Source organism: Macrotis lagotis, chromosome X, assembly GCF_037893015.1.
Source record: "Macrotis lagotis isolate mMagLag1 chromosome X, bilby.v1.9.chrom.fasta, whole genome shotgun sequence".
Lineage (NCBI taxonomy): Eukaryota > Metazoa > Chordata > Mammalia > Peramelemorphia > Peramelidae > Macrotis > Macrotis lagotis.
Genome location: NC_133666.1, coordinates 401,736,077 through 401,753,116, shown reverse-complemented (window position 1 = coordinate 401,753,116; position 17,040 = coordinate 401,736,077).

Below are 17,040 nucleotides of genomic sequence, written 5' to 3'. Positions count from 1 at the left end.
GGTTTTAATTAATTCATGAGTGAGTTTCCAGTGATTCCTCTTTTCCCCTAATTTAAATGCACAGTTTGAAAATAGTTATTTTGCTTCTTCCCTATTATTGTTACTTTATACTGGCTCTTTTTATAAACTTACTGTACTAACTAAAAGCAAAGGAGTTAACAAGGGAACAAGTTGCAATTTAACACAACTAGACATAGAGATCTAAAACTAGAATTTAAAAGGTAACATCCTACATTCTCATGTTTGGCGAAAGAGAGCTGAGGTCACTAGTATTACTCTGAAGCCATTTGAGAAAACAATTTAGAATCATGAAATTAGAGCTGAAAGGTACCTACAAGATAATCAGCTTCAATATCCTCTGTTTACAAGGAAACTAAGGCTAATAAAAGTTAAATGAAGTAAGTGGTGAGTTACTCAGGTAGAATTTGAACCTAGATCTTCTTGATTCCAAGTGCAGTCCAATATTCTTTGGTTCCTTCTTTTGATCAATTATTAAAATTCTCTTGATAACAAGCTTAATCATTTGTACTCAATTCATACTTTGCTAATATTCATTTAAAACACTCTCCAAATCAGATGCAACCCACAATTTGAGTATCAAGGCATATACCTTCGTAGAAGCAAAATGCTATTCTCTAACATATACAATTCATTTTCCTTTCTGGGTCTCAATTTCCTCATCTATAAAATAGATATTCATAGGGTTTATAATACTTCATGGGATTATTATTAAGATCAAAAGAGATAAGATAATGTGACATTATAACTTATAAGTAAATAAAATGAAAATTCCATGGAGCTATACAAATACAGTAAGTTCCACTGAAATAATAATTTTTGAAGGGCTAAGGAGATTTAACCTAATCTACCAAAATTCCCTTTCTTCCAAATGATTAATGATTTTCTTTTAAAAGTGTTTGAGTTGGAGTTAAATGAAATAAATATTCCAGCTCTGTTATTTACTACATACATGAAACTGAGGAAGATACAACTCTCTGAAAATTACAACCTCAATTTCTTTAGTAATATGAGTGGGTTAGATTAGAAGATTGCTAAGATCCCTAGCAGTTCTCATTCCTATAAAGATTCTATCCCTCCTAGGAATGAGCAAATGTAGTCAGTGAATCCCTGATCTAGAAGACTTGTCTTATTTATATTTCCTTACCTCTGTTAAGGTATTAAATATTCCTTATATTAATTCTCAGAAACAAAGTAATATTCTCAGACCCAAAATCCTGTTTTTGCCCAAGATAGTATTATAATAAAGTTCAAGATTTAATTTCTAATGGTTGCTGCTCAGTGAGAAAACATCTACCAATTCATACTGATAATAATTCATCAGGCTGGTTTTAGAGAATTACTTGAGAATTGAGAAGTAAAAAGTTTTAACCCAGTTGCAGAGTCATTATTTATCTAACACAGGTCTTGACCTAAAGTTTTCTTGAATCTATCTTCTCTTTGCCTACTATAGTATACTTCCTAATAGTCATCACTGTCAATATTAATCAAGCTCTTCATAAGTCCTATTTTAGTTCCTATATTACTGAGCATGGATGTACTCAGTTAGCCATGATATTGACTCATCAGGTCTCTCTAATTGAGGCTTAAAACTTTTGTACTCAGTATCTGGTGTTGGGTAATATAGAACTGATGGCATTTTTATGAGAACTTGGCTTTGAAATTCAAATAGAGAATATTTTGAATTATAAAAACTCAGAAAAGGTAAAGAAAGAATCTGTGTTCAGAGACCTTATAGTCTTACCAGTACACTAATGATTCTATCAGATTTCTTAAATAAAACAAGATCCAAGACTGCTATTGGGCATCTTCTTGTAATAGTTACAGGCTAAAAAGGAAATAGTGTTAGTGGATTGGCACAGTGGATGGAAATCATAACTCATAGTACAGAACCAATGTCCTGAGTTGTCCTTAACAGGCATCATGGCATTTGAAGTACCATATTTAATTGAAAACATAATAATGACATTGATAGCCTAACCACTAGCTGTCCTTTAAAAATTCTGCCATCTAATGCTAGATCTCAAGACCAAACTGACCCTTGGCATAATACAAATTCCCATAATCATGAAAAGCATGTTTCTTATACTTGAGAACAAACTAAAACAAGTTAAATTATAACATGTCCTTGGCAAAAAGTTTTAAAGTTAGTAATGTTTTAATTAAAAAAAAAATTAAATAGACTTGCAGTAGTGTTATTGTTATTATTGACACTATTGCCAACAATTTAACTTGGTAAGTCCATTGGCCACAAAAACCAACAGTAAAAAAGTTATTTTCTGTTAACTGACTCTACTCCTTAGCAAATTTGAACTAATGCAGAAAGTGTATTTTTAATATGTATTTTCATGTGCCATTATGTCAACAAAAATGTGAAGTTGTTTATTTCTATATACAATGAAAGATGTATTCAGTCTGTTATTATAGAACAGATGAGTAAGTGAAAATGACGTACATGAATAAAGCCCATTTCCCAAGGTCTGTTGAGATTCACTTAGGGATTTTCATGGTGCTGATTACCAATGGAAAGTAACCAAAGGCATGTAGACTTAGGAATCTGTAAGTCATAATTACTCAGTATTCATGAAAGGACAGAGTCACTTTTGTGTAAGGGTTCTATATTCCTTATTAGAGAGTTAAGGCAGCACACTGATGACATGATTAGACAACAGACCAAAGATCAATTGCAAGATATGTTTTGTCAACTTAGATAGCAACAAAATTTTGCTTCAATAAATTCATATTGATTCATGACTAAATATAAATTCAAGATTTTATATACATGTTTTTATTAAGATTGACAGAATTGAACACTGAGAATTATTTATGTCTAGATAGGGAAGTTGATTTCATCTCTACTTTTTGAAAGATAAGCTTTATTTGTATTTGAAAACCACTGCAGACTACTAAGAAGAAGTGCTTCAGAATTCTAACAGAGTACATTGTATAACTTAAAATTATTTTTTAATGCTTGAATTCCTTAACTTTATTCCTGCCCACTTGATTTAACAAAGAGAGCCAAGGGCAAGCTTCTGACAAGTTGTAGTAAGCCAAAAGTGGATCAGGAAACTTGGTTTGATAGAGTAAAGGTAATTTGTTCAACACATGGGAGCAGTGCTTCGTCCTGTTAATAGATGCTCTGTATGCAGAATTGTTACTAACAGATAAGCTATTAATTTAAAAAAGAATTGAATATCCATCTCAAGGGATTTGCAGAAGGAATAGCTTCCCCTACATATATATTCTCTCCCAGATTCTCTTTTTAGCTAGAGGCAGAGTTTTAATTTTCAAATATTCCAAATGTATAATTAAAGTTACAATTTCACCTCAAATTTAAAATATTAAATCTTGAACAGACCTGGGCAGGCTGCTGCTTTGGCAGAAAGAGAAATGTGTATTGAATTCCTCTGATTTCTCATTTAACTGTTCTCTCTGCCATCTGGAGGGCTGTATACTTCCTTCTCCACATCCAGTACACCTACTTCTTCCTTCCTGGCACCAGCATGGCCCTACAGTTCTGATCTCAACTTCCTTCACACAGTGTTGTTGAGGCCAGCAACTTGTAGATGATTTTCCTTTTTTCCAGTGTCAAGAACTTTGTGTTACCCTGGATTTAGTACTACATACTTCCTGTTGTTCATTTTTGTGACTGAAATATTTCTTCCTATTGCATGAAATTCTTGTAGAGTTAATTAATGTTGGCATATTTGCTCTAGTTTGTTTCTTTATACTCATGACCCATTTATGGAAATATAACACATTTAAAAATATATCGTTAGTTATAGTATTATTATTTAGTTTAGAAATATCCTCTAAGGTAAAAATTACTTAATACATAAGTTTTAGGGAGTTGGCTGAGATTAAGTTAATTTGCTTAGTGATTTGTTTATAAATACACAGAACCTATACTCAGATTTTCCTCACTCAAAGTGACTATCCACCAGGTCATACTGTTTCATTTTAATGGAACAGAATTTTGACATTAAGGAATTTATGAATTGGTGTAGGCTCACTTTAAGAAATGGCACCTTTAGCCCTTCAATAATTTGTGGGCATTATGCTTTCATTTTTTCATTTATTTTCTTCTCCTTCGCTGCTATCAACTTAACTGTCTACTTTCTATTGATTATTTTACTACAATGTAAGTTCCTTGAGTCCAGGAATGGCATCTGATCTCTGGCTTATTTTTACTTACAAAAATGACTATCTCCCCCAGTGCTTAGCACAGTACTCTGCACAAAGTAAGTTATTAGTAAATATTTGCTATCTTTGGCTACTGTAGCTAGAGGGATTGTGAAATTAGTTATGGTTTTAAAGAAAATATCAATTTATTGCTCTAAACAAGTTTGCTTTATATGTCAGCAGAAACTAATTAGGATAATAGATATCAATTGTATTAAGACATTAGGACAGGAACAAAATAGTTCACATAGACACAATCTATTAATTTGCTATTTCTTATCAGGTCTTATCTCATTGCAAAAGTAACATTGGTCCTTTGTTATATTTTTTTGTTATTGTTATTCAGTCATATCTGAATCTTCATGACCCCATGAATGATAATAGGTCAGGTCTGTTTATCTTCCACTTTCTCCCAAAGTCTATCTAAGCCATGTTTGTTGCTTCAATAAAACAATCTGCATCATTTTCTGCTCTCCCTGTTTCCTTCAATCCTTCCCAACATCAGGTTCTTTTCCAATGAGCCCTGGCTATTATGTAGCCAACATGTTTAACCTTCAACTTCGGTATTCAACCTTCCAATGAAAAGCCAAAATTAATTTCTTTAAATATTGTCAAAGCTGTGCTGTCAAAGAGACTCTCAAAACTCTTCTCTAGCACCACAATTTGAAGGTGTCGATTCTGCAGCACTTAGTTTCCATTATAGTCCAATTCACAGTTTACGTTGCTACTGGAAAAACCATGACTTTGATTATGCTAAAATGCTGACAAAGGTCCATATAAGATCCATGGAAGTAAGATTAAGGGAAAAATTGTATAATTCAAAATAAATAAAATCTTTTTTAAAAAATTGCTCTGCAGAATGGTTGAAACAGTTCACAACTCTGCCAACAGTATATATTATTTTCTTAATTTTCCCATACCCTCAGCAACATCATTTTCCTTTTTTGTCATATTAATCAATCTGCAATGTTGTAACTCAGAGTTGTTTTAATTTGCATTTCTCTAATCAATAGTGATTTAGAACATTTTTTTAATATGACTAGAGACAGCATTGATTTCTTCTTCTGAAAACTGCCTTTTCATATTTATAACCATTTATCTATTAAGAAATAAATTTGACTCAATTATCTATATATCTGAGAAATGAGGCCTTTTCCAGAGAAAATGATGTGAAATTTTTCAGTTATGATTATTGTCTTTCCCTCAAATATGAAACACTTCACATATTTCCATGATGTCCTATGCTATTTTCTCTATATCATTTCAATTTTAGTATAAATTCTGCCAAAGCAAGCACAGTGACTTTTAATTTTGCGACTGCAGTTGCCATCTGCAGTAATCTTTAAACCCAGGAATATAAAATCTGATACTCATTCCATTTCTTCTCCCTCTATTTGCCAGGAAATGATGGGACTAATTGTCAAGAATTTAGCTCTGTGTGTGTGTGTGTGTGTGTGTGTGTGTGTGCGCATGCATTAGTCCAAGTCAACTTTTGTACTTACACCATCATCTAGAGGCTTCTTAATTCTTCTTATTTTCTGCGACCAGAGTGGTATCATCTGCTAGTCTGAGCTTATTGATATTTTTCCTGGCAGTTTTAATCACAAATTTTGATTCATTCAGCCTGGCATTTAACAAGATGTACTCTCCATAAAAGTTAAATAAATAAGGTGTCAATGTTGTACTCTTTTTTCTCATCTTAAACCAATCAGTTGTTCCATGTTTGGTTCTAACTGTTACTCCTTAATATGCATTCAAGCCTCTCCAGAAATAGTTCAGATAATTTGGTTCTCACATCTTTTTGAAAGACTTGACATATTTGTTGTGATCCAAACAGTAAAAGGTTTTGGTGTTGTCACTGAAGCAGATTTCTTTTTTTCTAGAACTCTCTTGTTTTCTCTCCAAGTCCGTAAATGTTGACAATTTGGTCTCCAGTTCATCTGCCTATTAGAAAACCAGCCTGCTCTTTTGGCATCTTAATCTGTGAAATGAGTGTAATTGTTCAGTAATTTGAAAATTCTTTAGCATTGTCTTTCTTTAGGATTGGGTTAAGATCTTTTCTAATTCAGTGGCCACTAGTAAATATGTTTTCCAAATTTGCTATCATATTGAGTGCAGTACTTAAGCATCATTATTTGGGATTTTAAGCAGTATAGTTGCAGTTCTGTTACTCCTCTAGATTTGAAAGCTCAAATTCATCAGCATAATTTGAACTATATACTGGCATATAAGTTAAGTCAAAATGCTCTAGCTGTAATCGTATTGTTAAAAAGTTAAGTTCTACTTTTGAAAACAATTTAGACTTTTTTTTTCATATTTTCCATCAAACTGCCCCTTGTTGGTCTTCCAAATGCTAGGCTCATTTACAAACATGACAAATAATGATTAGTATTATGTTTTAGAAAAAGCACAGGTTTGGGAATCAAAACACCTATTTTCAGTTCTGACTCTGACATTTATTAGCTTTATAATTTGAGATTTAACATTTTTGAGTCTCACTTTTTTCAACTGTAAGATGGAAATGATTTTAGTTTCTACCCCATTAGCTTGGTATAAAGAAAGCATTTAAGAAATCAAAAGATTATGGAAATGTCATATATTGGTTTATTCAAAAGGAATAGAGATCATATCCATAGAATCCCTCATTCATGATCTCCAAACTAGCTGCAGTATCATGGTCTCAGGTAGAAAACTCCTTACCTTACTTCTTAATTTTTATTTTATTTATGGATTAATCATTTTACCTAATCATAAAGCCACAATAACTAGGAATCTCCCTTTTTTTCTTTTTCTCTACATATCCATATATTCATCTGGTGCTAATTCTTAAAAGTTGTACACATTTTTACTCTCTTTTGGATTTACACTGATAATATTTTCAGAACCTTGTTACTTCTCATTAAGTTGTTGTTCAGTTGTTTCAGTTGTGTCCAACTCTTTGTGACCTCCATTTGGGGTTTTCTTAAGATACTGGAATGTTTACTATTTCCTTTCTCCAACTTATTTTACAGATAAGGAAGCTAAGACAAATAGATGAAGCGACTTGCCCAAAGTTACACAACTAGTATGTGTCTAAAACAAGATTCAAATTCAGCAATGTGAATATTTCTGACCCCAGACCTGGGGTTCTAACCCCTGTAACACCTGGCTTGCCTTGGGCAGTTGTTCTAATGTTTTATCTTATCTTCCTGAGTCTAATCTCTCTTTTCACACAAATCTAGTTGCTTTCAGAAGTAACCTTCTTAAAGAAATCCTTTAGGGCAGCTAGGTGGTGCAGTGGATAGAACACTGGCTATGGAGTTAGGAGGAACTGAGTCCAACTGTGGTCTCAGACACTTATAATAATTACTGTGTGATCTTGGGCAAGCCACTTAACCCCATTACCCAGCTTTATGAAACAAACAAACAAAAAGGAAATCCTTTTAATATTTATGATACTCTGCTTCAAAGCTCTTTAAATGCTCCCAAATTAATTATAAAATCCTTAAACTGACATTCATACAAGTTGAGGAGCTACAATCTATATTTTTGTCCTTTTCAATGACTTTCTTCATATAACCTTTTATCTTGATATTGTTTTTGTTTGGAATATTATGCCCTTTCTACTCACCCTCTGTCTTCTGTGCTTTTCTGATTCCTAAAAGAATAAGTACTCATTCTCTCCTCTGTACTCCCACAGTAGTTATACATTCTTGTTTCACTTGTTACATTAAACATATAATACAATATTTGAGTTTATGCTATTGTCCTAATGGATCAACTCCTTAACAGTAGAGATAATAACATATCACTGAATCATTGAAATGCCTATCAGTAATTTTCATATAGTAGATACTCAAGTTTTTTCAGTGGGGTAGTACGTGAATAAATAAATCTAATGAGAATTTTCTTCTGTAAGAGAAACATTGAAAGATATTTCCTTGAGCCTCCTAGTTGCTTGAAATAATAGAACAACCTCACTGTTCTTGCTCTAATCATTTCATTTAAATAAATATGAATTTTTATCTGTTTCTTGAGCATTCAATATAATATCTTGGATCATGCTTTCAATTTTCCTATTTTCATAACTGCTTAAGAGAAAAAATATTAAGTATCTTGCCTACTAACTCTCTTCTTTCTCTTAGGGAAAAGTTTGTCTTTTTGCCAATCACTGCTCTTTAGGGTTCTATCCACACCCTTATTTTCAGGAATTCAAATGCCCAAATTCTTCCATTATTATCCTGAATTTTTCCTTTCTTACTTGATTCAAGGTGACAGACAAATTTATAGAAAGTCAGAATTATTCATTCACCTCATTTAGTTTAATTCTTTTTTTTTAGGTATTTGTAAGGCAAATGGGGTTAAGTGACTTGCCCAAGGCCACACAGCTAAGGTAATTATTAAGTGTCTGAGACTGGATTTGAACCCAGGTACTCCTGACTCCAGGGCCGGTGCTTTATCCACTACACCACCTAGCTGCCCCATTTTTTTTTTTTTTTTTTTGGTTTTTGTTAGTTTAATTCTTAATGTGCATGAGAATCTCCTCTACAATGTAAATGACTAGTGATCAACCAATTTTTGCTTGAAGGTATCTAATGAGGAGGAACCCACTAACTTCTGAGGTAATACATTCTGTTTCAGAATATCTCTTTATTAGAAAGTATTGTCTTTGCATCAATCAATCCTCAAGTTCCTTTCTGTTATGCTAGTAAGTACCTAGACCTGCTTGAATCTGTATTTCCATGCCATTTTTGATGAGTCTCATCTTTAATCCAGGATACTGGTAAAGATCCTAGGCAATTTAGGGTCTACTTTATCTGGCTTGTGAGGAAACTGCATCCAGTCAAATAATTTTGCAGTATGTTTTAAATGCTTGCAAATTATAGGATCTAATCCTCAATAATTGCTGGCCATAGTGAGGGTCCTTTGGTAAGGATAAAATTAAATATTTAAAGATGACCCTCAATAACCAAGACCAAAAGCAAGAAACCCTGAATGGGATTGCTTTAATCAGTAACTGAAGTCATTAAGAAGGAAACAGAATCCAAGCTTTCATTATTCCAAGAAAACATTTAAAAAAACCCTAAAAATTGAAAAGAAGAAAGCTGAAACTAAAATATTTCTCCTCCTGGAAGTATTAAGCCAATTAGAATCTCAAAAGAAAAAAAAAATGACACTAAATTAGAATCTTCAGGAGATATAAAAGATCTAAAGAAGGAGCTCCAAAATTTCTATATTAGCTACACACACACACACACACACACACACAAACAAACACAAAGTCTTTTTTTAAAAATCTCTAGTTCCCAGCTAAAATTAATTCTCAAATCTATCATCTAATTGCTTTTCTATTTTCTTTTTTTTCTTGGTCATTTAAAGAAATTCTTTGTTTAGGTTGTTTTTTATCTTCTTAGTTTCCATTATATTCTTAAACTGACCTAAATTATAGTCTCAGGTCTTAATTTCTAATTTGGTCTCTTGAGAAGTCAAAATTCACTCCTTAATAAAGTTGGGAATCTATTAATTAATCTCAATTTCAATTGAGATGTGAATGGTCTACCCTTTAAGAATTAAAGGTACAAGACATATAATAAACTTTCTTACTTCATAAGCTAATGGGAGGCTGGGGATCATATTTTCTTCCTTCTTGCTGTAAAAATAATAATAGTAATAATAAATCTGAGGGGCGGCTAGGTGGCGTAGTGGATAAAGCATGGCTCTGGAGTCAGGAGTACCTGGGTTCAAATCCGGTCTCAGACACTTAATAATTACCTAGCCGTGTGGCCTTGGGCAAGCCACTTAACTCCATTTGCCTTGAAACCCCCCCCCCCAAATAATAATAAATCCGAATCTATTATATGTCAAGATATATAGGAGATATTCTGTTTTCCAAAGGTGAGGTGCAGCAAGCAGGCTGTGCCCTTAACTTGGCCTAATAGTAATCATTTACTTTCACCCTCTGCATGACTTCACTTTCTGGGAAAATCATATAATTATTTTGTTGCTTTGACCAACCTCAGGTGTTTTCTGGTCTTGAATAAGTGCCTATTATAGGAGAGGAAATATTAGACAGAGAAATATTCTCATAATTAATCTGTTCCCTCTGTACTAACCATGTATCCTACATTATCACTGACCCCATTGTGTGAGCTATTCAGATGAAGTCAATGAACTTTTTAATAAAGTAGCTTGCCCCTTCCTAGCACAAGACAAGCTCCTATCAACAAAACAATGTATCCCTCCCCTTACATGAAAGGATTAAGTCTCTCTGAATTCTATTAGGTGTACCTAATTAACTCATCTTCCTGCCTCTTTAAAAACTCACCTCTCAGTTAAATTTCTTGTCATCTTTTGGGAGGCCAGCCCACTCTTAGAGACCATGATTGCTCCAAATAAACTCTATATCTTTACTTACTATTTTTTCCCTAAAGATGACTGCTACAGCTATTGTTGCTGATATTGCTAATATCTCTCTCCCTTAGCTTTTGCCCAAAATGACAGTAACTAAATGAACTTTTCTCCCCTAAATTCTTCTGACTGAGAATTAGCCTTTTAAGTGAATTCTTTCATGTTTGATCAAACCCTTGAAGTCTTTTGCTGGTCACACATTTTCCAACAACATCCATTGCTGGGCAAGTAGCATTATTATGAATCAAACTTGCTCTGTCACCTCTCATTGTCATGGCTACAGTTCACTGTGTAGTCATTGATTTAAGTATTGAGATCCCCCAATACTGCCTTAGATCCTCCCACTAGGAGCAAAGTACTGGCACATGTGTCCTTGCTTGCAAGCAGTTTCCCTCCACTTTGAAATTAAACTTCTGCCTGGCTCTCCTGTCTGTAGTCTTCTCTGTTCAGTTCTGGCCATCCATAAATTAGAGGTTACTTCAGTCCAATCGATATATAAAAATGAGTAGTAGTAGTCATTTAATTTATAGCAAAACTTCTAAATTCAAAATACACACTAAAATGCTATTCTTCAATTGATTCCTAAATCAATTTGATCAATTTAATTTGTAATGTTCATCCCCTTTGACCCAGCAATTCCTATTCTCCATCTATACCCAGAAGACATTATAAAAAAGGGAAAAGTCCTACATGTTCCAAAATATTCATAGCAGCTCTTTATGTAGTGGCAAAGAATTGGAAGTTGAAGGGATGCCCATTAATTGGGGAATGGCTAAACAAGTTATGGTACATGAATGCTATGGAATACTATTGTTCTATAAGAAACTATAAATGATCAGACTCTAGAGAAGCATGGAATGACTTACAGGATCTGATGCTGAGTGAAGGGAATACAACCAACAGAACAATGTACACATCAACAACTACATTGGGAGATGAACAACCTTGATGGAAGCAGCAACTCTCAGCAGTTCAGAGAGCTAGGACAATTATGTTCAACTGCTTATGGACTATGTTATCTCCATACAGAGAAGGAAAACAAAAAAAAAAACAGAACACACACACAAAAAAACAAACAACCCTTCAGAATTTGATGAAAACATTATAAAATTTATCTCATATATCTCTTTCTCTTAATCCTAATTCCTCATTCAAAAATAACTAATCTGTTTAGTAAACTATGTATATATACAATGCTAACCTGATCATTTGCCACTGAGGGGAGGGGGGTGGATAGGGAGGGTGGAAGGAAATTTTATAACTTAAAAAATATATATGCATATGGATGAAAATTAATAAATTAAAGAGAATTAAGGGCAAACAAAAAAATTTCTTATGAATTTCTGGGCTCTTTTACTGTTTTTCTTCCTATCTTGTATATATATGTATATATATATATATATGTATTATTTATATATAATATATATAGACACTCTATGACAGTTTATTTTATAGATATAGATATATATAGATATACAGATAGATAAAAAGATAGATCTACCATTTTCTTTTTCCTCTTTCCTTGTCAGTTTAAATTCTATTGATAAGATTTGCAAGGTACAATCAAATATATTACTATCCCTTGTTATATCCTTACTATCCCTTGTTAAATGGGATTTGTCCCTGCACAGGAACTTAACATTTTTGCATTCAAAACTAGTCCAAAAATTGAAATCTTATTTTATGGAACCATCTTTTCAACCAGTTGCTTTTGTCTGAGAAATGCCTATTTCTTCTGAAACCTTTACTTTGTTCAAAATACCATCTGAGGGGTAAAAATGCCAAATGAGGTCCTAAGTTCTTTACTTTCTTGCCAGACTTTAGCAATGTTTCAGTTTTCTTCTGCCGTTATATAATTTTTCACATGAATTGGCAAAAAAACAGAAATCGTCACCAACATTAAAATACCTTGAGAAGTTTTTTTTTGTCACATGCTAGGTACATATGCCAAGTAGACAAGAAACAATTCTATTGTTATCAAATGGAGGATAGAGTTTAAAAAAAAACTCTTCCCAAAGCCCCAATTTAAAGTAGTTTTGGAAATTCAGTTTATTCTTCATTTCACTTTAGCTTCATGACTTTTATTTGATTCCACTATCATCCTTCCCTCATTTTTCCTTTAACTTTCTTATCTCCTTGAGAGTAAAGGCTATCTTTGACATATTTGTATCCCCAGATCTTAGCACTTTGCACATAGTAGGCATTTAATTAACATTTATGTTATACTCTTATTGGATGACAAGTGAGTACTGCCAGTTTAGAAGGTCCAGCTCCTTTTTCTTTAGCTAAAGTCTTATCCCTGTTATTTCACTTTAAATGTTCAGTGGTCCCCTTTCTCATGTGCATCATGTTTTAATGTTCCCAACCTCCTAACATGCACAGTTCCCTTATACCTCTTTAGAAAATGTTTATTTTCTTCATGGCTTTTCACATTGAAACTTCTTTACTTCAATTTTTAAAAGGAGAACTTAATTCTACCTAATTACCTATGGAGTAAACAGATGCATTTCATCTCCTCTTTTAGGAGAGAGCTAGCTTGTACTTTGAACTAAGATAGTTTCTTGCCTATTGTCAGAAAGTCAAATTTTGCTTTCTCAGTGGAGGTCATTATAAAATTATCCCTTCCCACCATACTTTTGCAGCCTAAATCCTCAAGTTTTAGTTTTTCTTACTTAAATGGAAGAAATATTAGAAGATGGAATAGATTGTTGTTTGTTTTCTATCATTAACAATAACTTGAAATTTATCTTTGACTAAAGCTATGAAAATCTTGTTTTTCTTTCTAAATTTTAGAGATATACCTAATGAAATTCAAGAGTCTGTGGCCTAGTGAATAGAGAGCTGGTCTTGGGTTCAGAATGACCATTTAAAATCTTGCTTTAGCTACATGAACCAACTTACTTAAATTCTTTATGAAACTCTCCAACAATGCATGTTGGAAAACACAGGGGTCATAGACCCCATAATACTTCTGATTGCAGTTGGAACAGATAAAAATTTAATTGGGAAATAGTTAATAAAATAAATAAAAATAAAATAACACATACAGAAAATGAGCATATGGTTTTCTAAGTCAACTTGTGGTACACAAGGATTTTTATATATGGTTTAGTGGTTCCCATTTCTATCTCAGTTTAACACTGCTGTAAAACATGCCTATCTACATTAATATGGAAAGTTTTCTCAATGGAAACTCACTACACCCATACTATTATTATAGATCTGGGCTAAAGACAAAGCAAAAGACAAACAAACAAACATACATGAACTTATAAAATTGGGTACTGTTGTATTTAAACAATTGTTTTCTACCTAGTGTTCTGTACTTGCCTCCTATAAACTGTTTGCTTATGTACTTTCCAATGATATGTTGTATTTCCTGAAGCAATATATGATTTGAATTTGTTTTGAAATAGTATACTTATTGTTTTGGATGGATTACCATCTATAAAATCTGGACCAATTAGGTGGCACTATAGATAAAAGTACTAGACTTGGAAGTAAGGAAGACTCATCTTCTTTAGTTCAAATCTGTCCTCAGACATTTACAAGCTGTGTGACCCTTGGCAAGTCACTTAACTGTGTTTGCCTTGGTTTCCTCATCTGTAAAATGAGATGGAGAAAGAAGTGGCATGCCATACCAGAATTTTTGCCAAGAAAACCCCAAGTGGAATCATGTAGTTGGACATGACTAAACAAGGAAATGTCTTATGTAGAAATGCTTTATTTTGATGTAGACTAGTAACCTGTTCGTAACTTCAGTTTATTGCAAAGTGAAGTGACATTTTTAAGTGTTATATAACTTGTATGAATGAATGCCATGATATGAATTTCAGGCTTTCTGATTTCCTCCAGCAAACTACTTTTGGCAAATTATCAGGCTAAGTCTTATAATGTCTTACTTTGTCCTTATCACTTTTACTTAAATCTATTTTTGCTTTTGCTTTTTCTGAGATCAGGATTGCTACCCCTGCTTTTTTTTTTTTTAACTTAAGTTGAAGTGTAATATATCCTGGTCTAGTCTTTTACCTTTATCCTACATGTATCTCTCTCTTTCATATGTATTTCTTATAAAAAATGTATTGTAGAATTCTATTTTTAAATCCACCCTAATATCTGTTTCCAATTTATAGATTTATCCCAGTCATATTCACAGTTAAAATGACTAATTTTGTATTTTCCTCCATCCTATCTTCCCCCCTTTTTTAAACTTTTCTTTGTCCTTTCATTGCACCAATGCTGCCTCTCTCAATCTGTCCTCACTTCTAGCAACCCTCTTCCCTTTTTGTCTCCCTTTCTATTTTTTAATTTACTTTTAAAAAACTTTATTGTTAGTTTTACTTTCCCCTTCCCTTTTATCAGCCACACTTTGCTCTTCCATTCCTCTTATCCCCTTCTCTCCCTTCCTTTTAGGGTAGTATAAATTTCTAAACCAATTAGTAATGTATGTTATTCCCTCTTTGAGCCAAATCTATGGAGAATAAAATTTACTCAGTAGTCACACCCACCCTTTTGTTCCTTTACTATATAAGGTACTTTGCACCTCATCATGTTGGTTATTTATCTTCTAATGCCTTCTTTTTTTCCTGTATAATCCTCTTTTATATGTCTTAATTATTTTATACCTGTCTTGTAACCATACTCTCTGTCACAGTATAATTTTTTAATCTGTTCTGTTAGTACAATTCTTAAAGGATGATTGATTGATTTATTGATTGATAAGATTGATCACATCATAATCATCTCATACTTACAGCATATGTCCAAGCATCCTCCCCTCAACTGTTCCATTAGAAAAACAATTTTCAAAACCCATAAACATCATCAAATTATAATTTATAACCACACCTTCTTTCTATTCTAAGTATCCTCCCTTTAATTCTCCCAATAGAAATACAACCCTCAAGAAGTACAAGTTTGATCACATCACAGTCGATTTCTACCTATACTGTCTATCTAAGTATTCACCTTTGAACTGTCCCAAGAGAAATACAATTCTCAATAGTTACAATTTTTGTCTTCCCATGTAGGGATGTAGACTATTGATTCTTAGTAAATAACATTTCTCCCCTTTCCATTTATCTTTTTATCCAACTCTTTTATTTGAAGATCAACTTTTCTCTTCAGCTCTTACCTTTTTTTAATCGGTAAGTCTGAAAGTCCTCTATCTTGAAATTTTGCAAGTCCATCTTTTCCCCTGAAAGAATATGCTGAATTTTGCAGGGTAGTTGTTTCTTGGTTGTAATCCAAGGTCCTTTGCCTCCCAGAATATCATATTCCAAGCCCTCCAATCCTTTAATGTTGAAGTTTATAAGTCCTACATAATCCTTGGCTCCCTGGTATTTCAATTGCTTCTTTTTTGCATTTTTAATGATTTATTTATTTATTTTCACATTACTACAATAATTTTGCTGTGAAAGTAATTATAAACCCACCTCTCCCCCAAAAGATAAAGAAACCTCTGTTGACTATGTCTCTGGAATAGATTGCATTCATTATCATAAGTCTATCAGAGAAGTTGCTTCAATATTTTTCCCACAATTGCTAGTGTAACTGAATATCCTTCCATTCCATTCCTCCCCACTCCCATTTATTCTATTGTCTCTCTCCTATCACCCCGTCCCTCCTCAGAAGTGTGTTGCTCTGACTATACTCTCCTATGATTTTCCTTCTCTTCTAATACCTACACTCTCCCTCCCCTTACCCTGTCCCCTTTATCCCATATCTTTCATCTCCTTTTCCCTCTAGAGTAAGAGAAATTCCTAAACCTGATTGAGTGTGTATGTTATTTCCTTTCTGAGTCCCTTCCAATGAGAATGAAGCCTCACTCCTTCCCTCTCACCTCCCCCCCCACCTTCTACTCCATTGCAAAATCTTTTTCTTACCTTTTTTATAAGAAATATCTTAGCCCATTCTTTCTCCTTTCCCTTTCTTCCAGTATATTCCTTTCTTGTCCATTGACACCATCTTTATATATCTTCATATTCAGCTCCCTTCTGTGCCTTGACTATATACATTCCTTCTAACTATTCTTATAAATGAGAAGGCTCATATGGTTTATCAGTATCTTCTTCCCATCCAGGAATACAAACTGTTCAAAATTATCATTAGCCCTTCCTATCCATCCTCCCTATGCTTCACCTGTGTCCTGTAATTGACAGGAAAGTTTGAATGTCCCCTATTTCATTAAATATCAATCTTTTCCTCTGAAAGAAGATATTCAATTTTACTGTTGCAGTTCAAACTCTTTTGGCTTTCAGATTATCATATAGCAAGCCCTATAGTCCCTGAGCGTAGATGCCATCAAATCCTGTATAATCCTGAGCAGCAACATAGTAATTGAATTATTTCTTTCTGACTGCTTGTATTATTATCTCTTTGCCTTGGGAGTTCTGGAATTTGACTATAATATTCCTGGAAGTTTTTTGGGTGGGGGGGGATCTCTTTTAGGAG